Source organism: Emydura macquarii, unplaced genomic scaffold (genome assembly GCF_026122565.2).
Source record: "Emydura macquarii macquarii isolate MOO-44397 ecotype Brisbane River unplaced genomic scaffold, CSIRO-AGI_Emac_v2 contig_3721, whole genome shotgun sequence".
Lineage (NCBI taxonomy): Eukaryota > Metazoa > Chordata > Testudines > Chelidae > Emydura > Emydura macquarii.
The window spans coordinates 58648-65036 of NW_027133858.1; the positions used below are offsets into that span (position 1 = coordinate 58648).

A 6389-nucleotide genomic window follows, 5' to 3' on the forward strand; every position below is an offset into this window, starting at 1 on the left:
CACCATAGGGGCCCTGCGAAGCTAAATTACATGCTTCAAACCCAGGTGGCGGGGCTCAGGCTTTACCTTAAGGAGGGCTTGGATTTCAGGTACGCTGCAGTGTAAGTGCAATTTTTATATTCCAGTTGATTTATTCTGTAACTCTATGAGAACAAGGAGAAAGTGAGCAATTATTCAGTAGGAACAGGCTGTTAAAACTAGAGAAATGTATGTCTGAATTTGCAAGCAAGTAGTTTTAATTGAGATGAAACTGGGGCTATGCAAGAAAAGTCAGCCTCCTGGAAGGGGCACAGTAGTCTGGAAAGGTTGAAACCTGCTGGCATAGAGGTCCTTTTCCCTTCTGTGCTCTGTCCTCAGCACTTCAATCACCAGGCAGTTATCTCAGAGTTTCTGCATGGTTTTGTGAAAACCACATTTATGGATGGCTTCGCTCAATGCAGCCTTGACCTCCCTGTTTCTCAGGCTGTAGATGAGGGGGTTTAGCAGAGGAGTCAGGACCGTGTAGCAAAGAGAGAACACTGTTCAGCTCTCGCAGTGACTCATGTTTCGGTAGCAGGTAGACGATCATTAAGGCTCCACAGAAAACTGTCACCACGATGAGGTGAGAGGAGCAGGTGGAAAAGGCTTTTTTCCTCCCGGTGGTGGAAGGGATTCTCAAGATGGTGGTGATGATAGACACGTAGGATGTCAGGGTTAGCAGGAATGGAGGCAGCGTGAATACACAGACTAGGAAGAAATCCATCAGTATAACCAGGTATGTGTCACTACAAGAGAGTTCCATCAGTGGGATGGAGTCACAGTAGAAATAGTCGATTTCATTCAGGCCACAGAATATTAACTGTGATATGAATAAGACAAAGATGGCAATAGCCAGACAACCATTTACCCAGGACCCAGCAGCCAATTGGAGACAAAACCTGGTGTTCATAAGAGTGGAATAGTGTAGGGGTTTACATATCGCTAAATACCGATCGTAAGACATCGCTGCTAAGAGATAGCATTCGGTAGCTCCCAGAAAACCAAGAAGTACATTTGTGTGAAGCAGGCACTGACTGAGATGGTTCTGTCCCCAGTCAGGAGACTGGACAGCACTCTGGGCAGGATGATGGAGGCGTAGCAGGTCTCCAAGCTAGACAGGGTCCCCAGGAGGAAGTACATGGGGCTGTGAAGGTGCCGATCAGTCACAACAAGCACCACGATGAGGGTGTTTGTGGCCATGGTTGCGATGTAGATCACTAGGAACAGCAGGAAGAGAAGAATTTGTATATCAGGGAGTTTCCCTAATCCAAGGAGAATGAATTCTATAACGGTCATTTGGTTTCTCCAGTCTGTGTCTGCCATGGGCTGAGTCTAGGAACAAGAAAAGGAACTGTGCGATTTAATCAGAAAAACATAGAGTTAAAAGTTGTTGTTGTTGTTGTTATTTCAAAAGATATTGGTAAACTCCCCTTCCTCTCCAGACCACAGACTGAGTGTTGACTTAAGAACAAATTGCCAGGAGGTCCAACTCGAGAACAGATTATTTGTAACCATGCAGACCATCGTCTGCCACATCAGATCAATAACTACAGAAAGAACAGTCCATGTCTCTGGTAGCAGAGTACTATAAAGGCAGATCAAAGTATTTCTTTATCTGCTATCGTATCCCATCTGGTGACGTACAGGAGCTTAACAATGATGTTAAATGCTGTATTTCGCTTCTGGCAGTGGCCAGAATCAAGCCATGCCTCAGGAGTTGAAGTCAATAAATACATCAACAGAAATCTTGCACTGAGATTTCCAGTGCAGTCTAGTGTCCTTAGGCACCGATCTTCTGTGAGAATTACAGTAGAACCTCAGTTACGGATGTTAGAAATAACCAAACAGGTTGTCCCGGGGGTGGATTGGAGAGACGGAACCCTTTATTGCCTGCTCGTTCCACCTCCACGCCGGGAGTGAGCAATGAGGGGGTTACTTTACAGTTCTTTTATCCATAACAGTCTGTAAATGTTTACATTTCCAGCAACTCCCCATAGACCCTTATTTGGTTACATTGACACCCATAAAATGAATATTAAGAAATTATACCCGCCCCTGTTTGTTTACAGGATTACCATACAGAGGTCAGGCACATCAGCCTAAAACCTATATATTTTACACTAACATTCTTTGAAGTAAAGGCATGCCACGGGGAGAAGAAAGATAATACTTTCTTCCCACCAAAAGACCTTGCACAGGGATGCCGATAAACTTATCCCCTTAACAGATGGCCAGGAAGGGAGGAGAAGAAAAGAGAGAACAGACTCTAACTAAAATTCACAAAAACAACGTTTGCCCTTGCCTTGACCCTGTTCCCTGTAATTTAGGCCTGGCTACTTGTCCAGCTTTTAACTCTTTACTCTCCTACACTGAACACCTCGGGAATGGAGGTTGTTTGCAACTCTTAAATATCCGTAACTCTGAACAAAACCTTCTCTTTCCTCTTTCAAAAGTTTACAACTGAACTTTGGCTTAAGATAGCTTTGAAACTTGATTATGCAAAAGAAGAGTGTAGCTTCTGAATTAAAATGAAAAAAGCACAGAAATTTTCCCTTCCTTGTCATATCTTTCTTTTTAAGTTGACGTTTAACACAGTACTGGACTGTATTTCCTTTTGCTCTCTGTCTCTCAGCTACTGCCTGATTGCATGCTGCCGGGTCCAAACGAGATATGAGGCTAACCGGGCAGTTCATAACTCTGTGTTGGTCACTCTGAAATGGAAAACAATCTAACTATATATCCTGGTGTAGTCAGCATTTCCGTGTCCGGTAGGAAAAGGAACAATTTTCACCCCTTGCAGGAGATGCATTTATTACATAAGTTATGAAGTGGAGTAAATTCTTCCTCAGTTCATGGGGTGGTGATGGTGACATGCTGAAGGACTGGCAGCGCCTTTTCTGTTTCCCGACAGTCACTTTGTAGCAGTAATAAGATACAACTCTTTGGAGGGAGGATCTTGGGAAGGGACAGAACCAATCTGATGTGCAGCCCTAACCGGGGAGTGTCCCTCCCCACTCCATAATGACTGTGGGATGATAATACAGGAAGAAGACACTGGCTGGTAAAAGATGCTGTCCCTGAACTCAGAGTCTAGAAAGAAGGTGGCATGTGTGATCTAGGCTAGTAAAACTCTATCTCCACTCGCCACCCGATTGGGACACCCTGAGCCAGACCCTCAGCTGGTATAAATCAAGGTAGCTCCCTTTGTCTGTCAGGGGGCAGATCCCCAACTGAGAACCTGTCACAAGAGCTGTGTGTCAATCTCCATCTCTGTTAAATGGTGATATGGACGCCGACTGGCGCTGATGGGGAAAGGTGTGGTTAAAATCGTTAACATTCACCTGTAGAAGAGTTCAGAGTAGCTCAAAAGCTTCTCCTGGAGACCCACAGAATTTGGTCCAATAACAGATATTACCTCACCTGTCTCATCACTCTCCTCCTCCCAAAGCACATTCATGCCCCTGTCTGGAAGGTGGCAGAGAAACACTGTCAGGGAGTCGGTGCTCACCTGTCACCCCAGGGCAGCCCCAGCCTGAAGTGATGAGCTCCTACTTCTCCGGGTTAGATGCCAGGAGCCAGGATCTGCAGCTGAGCTTCTTGTGTCTCCTCTTCCTGCAGAAGCCGGGTTTTCTCACTGCAGAGACCTGCAGGCCCGTGAATGGAGAAGCAGTTGCTGTGGTCTGTCTCTAAAATATGCTTTTTCCTCTCTATTTACAAAGTGCAGAGTTCACTTTATATTTGTTTCCTTCTCTATTGGAGACTGCTTCTCCCTTGATCCCCCTGTGACGGGGGAAAGCCGTGGGAGTTAGCACTGTGTTTTCCGTGCACACAGTACAAGCAACTGTCCTGGTGTAACCAACCTCCCATAACGGAGGGAATTGCCTTTCTGCTCCCTGCGGAATGAGTCTGCCTGGATCTGCAAGGCTTAAATTTAACTCAGCGCCTGTGGATTGCGTGCCTGGGCAGAGACTGATTCTCCTCAGTAATCTTGACTCATTGTTCCATTGCCTCCAGTGAAACAACTACATGAGTAACAATGGCTAAGGTCTCAGGGCTGCCAGACTGGGCGTTGAAGCAGTGCAGTTTAACAAACACACCGGAAACTGATTGTAAAGTAAATGTAATCCAGAGTTTGCAAATGAAAGACTTGGTTGAAAGGAAATCTCTGTCAAACGCCAACCCACAATGAAAATATTTCTCCCAAGGAACTTTGGTTTTGTTCATTACAGATGTTTAACAATCCTCTCCCCATTCTACTGAGCAATAGCAGAACTCGACGTCTTGCAGGTTGGTTTCCCACTGGAGGGGAATCCAGTTTTGTGGAGTCTGGGTGATTTCTTAGCGCAACTTGTTTGTTTTTAAACCATGTATGCCAGTCCTCAAACAGAGGTGGCCACAAACAACATGCTGGGAATGCTCCTTTTTGGGGTCTCAGCCCGTATGCCAAGAGCAGGATTCGCATGTAAGGACCTTCCCACACACAATACTTTCAGCCCAGGAAACCCTGGGTGAAAGCTAGGCCATCACAAGCTAGTGGGAGCAGGGCAAGGCAGGGTACTTCTCCATATGACCTCTCTGACGAGCATCACTGTGCTGGTCTCTGATGCTGTTGCATCATGAACTAACTGGTCACATCTTTTCAATACAACAGCCCTCTGGTCTGTATCCTAATAACTATTGCAATAGTTTCTCTGTAGTTCCAGTGTCATTTCTGGGATGTGCTCTGTGGGTTGCCTGGCCATCTTGTGTGTTGGATTCTCATTTCTGAGAGATTCCTGTTTCTCCCAAAGGAACAAAAAACAAACTATTGGGAATGGGAAGGAAATGTCTAGCATTTCCAGTCCTGGGGCTGTGGGGTTACGCACAGTGCCCACTGTTTGGGAAACTCTGTTTTAAAGCAAACTTCTTCGGTTTTCTGATCTCTTTGATTTGGCCAATGTTCATCCTAAGAGTCTCTGAGGAGTTCTCCAATCTGTACCTGCAAAAGTGCCTGAGAGATTGTAGGGATGACAGTCGGGAAGGGTTTTCCCTAAATGTGGCCTTTTCATATTCAGCTCTTTTTGAGCTGCTCCCTGGTTACAGAATTGAACTTGGACATTTGGAGGTCGCCTAAATAGTCTCCCCTACCCCTGGCCTTACTGCCTGAAGGGATATGGAGTGGGACAAAGTATTCAAACTTGCGTCCTTGAATGGATATATCGTAGGTGCTGAAAAGCAGCAGCAAGTGCAGAGTCACTGCAGAGGAGCAGTTCTAAGGTAACTAACCCGTGGGCACGTCATGGTTATTACTAAGCTGCAAAGCATCATAGTTTGGAATGTCAGGGACTGGATATTTACGTGGAGATCAGTCGTGTTCCACGTTATCACAATTAATGGCAACCAAAATTCTGGAAGGGACATGAAACCTCATGCTTCAGGGTTTGAGCCAATCTCTAAATATTACAGATTAAGGGGAAAGCTCTATGAGGGGCAGGTTATCTCAGATCTGCCTCCCAGAGGGTTTTTGCCTCTTCCTTTTAACCATCTGGCTCTGTCCACTGTCAGACAGGATATTGGACTAAATGGACCTTGTGTATGATCCCGTCTGGCAATTCCTAAATTCCTGCGGAAACAGGATACGTAAAACTGGGGTCATTCTACTAAAGTTTTGGAATATTTGAATTAGATACCAGCAGAACAGGACATATTTGACATGGTCTAGCGCAGTCCACAAGAGAACAGCCCTCCCACACTGAATTACTTAAATTATTTTGATATTATTTACAGATCCATTCTGTTTCTACATCACACAATTCTCCATACACATACTTCCCAGAAGTTGGTATACAAGCAGAAAGTTCTTATGTTTTTTAAGCAACGTTTTCTCTTATGAACCCAAATAAAATGGTTGTTTCAGCCTTTGGGCAACAAACCTTTTCATTTATTTATTTTATTAATTACTAGTTTGATTGCAAAATTGATTGGGAAAACCTTATTCTCAACCCATTTTAGGCTTAGTTCATTTGTATGGCGGTGGTTTTTGAACTTTGTAATAAGGGGCCCACTTCAGCCTATCTCCCAGCTGACTAATTATGCACCTCCAAAGCTTTTTTTTTTGCAAGCATTGCCCAGTGTGACTTATTGATTCCTTATAAAATAAAGAAAAAAATCCAATGAGGGAAAATACTTCTTATCACTGACCTTTCCACATCACAGGGCGTTATCCTGTTCGGAAATCTATTGGTCAATATTCCTGACCCTTCCTCATTTCTTCCAGTTTGCTGCCTCCAAGTGTCGATTACACAGCATGACAGTCTATTGCTCTGTTCTTAACCTCTGCTCTCTCCCAGAGGTTAGCTACAGTGAATGTTATAGCTGCCACTTTCCAGTTC

General features: G+C 44.7%; 1 pseudogene; it reads right to left on the minus strand.

Annotated features, from left to right (window-relative positions):
- Positions 1 to 381: 381 nt before the first annotated feature.
- LOC137146154 (olfactory receptor 10C1-like) lies at positions 382 to 1341 on the minus strand (annotated as a pseudogene).
- Between the last annotated feature and the right edge of the window lie 5048 nt (positions 1342 to 6389).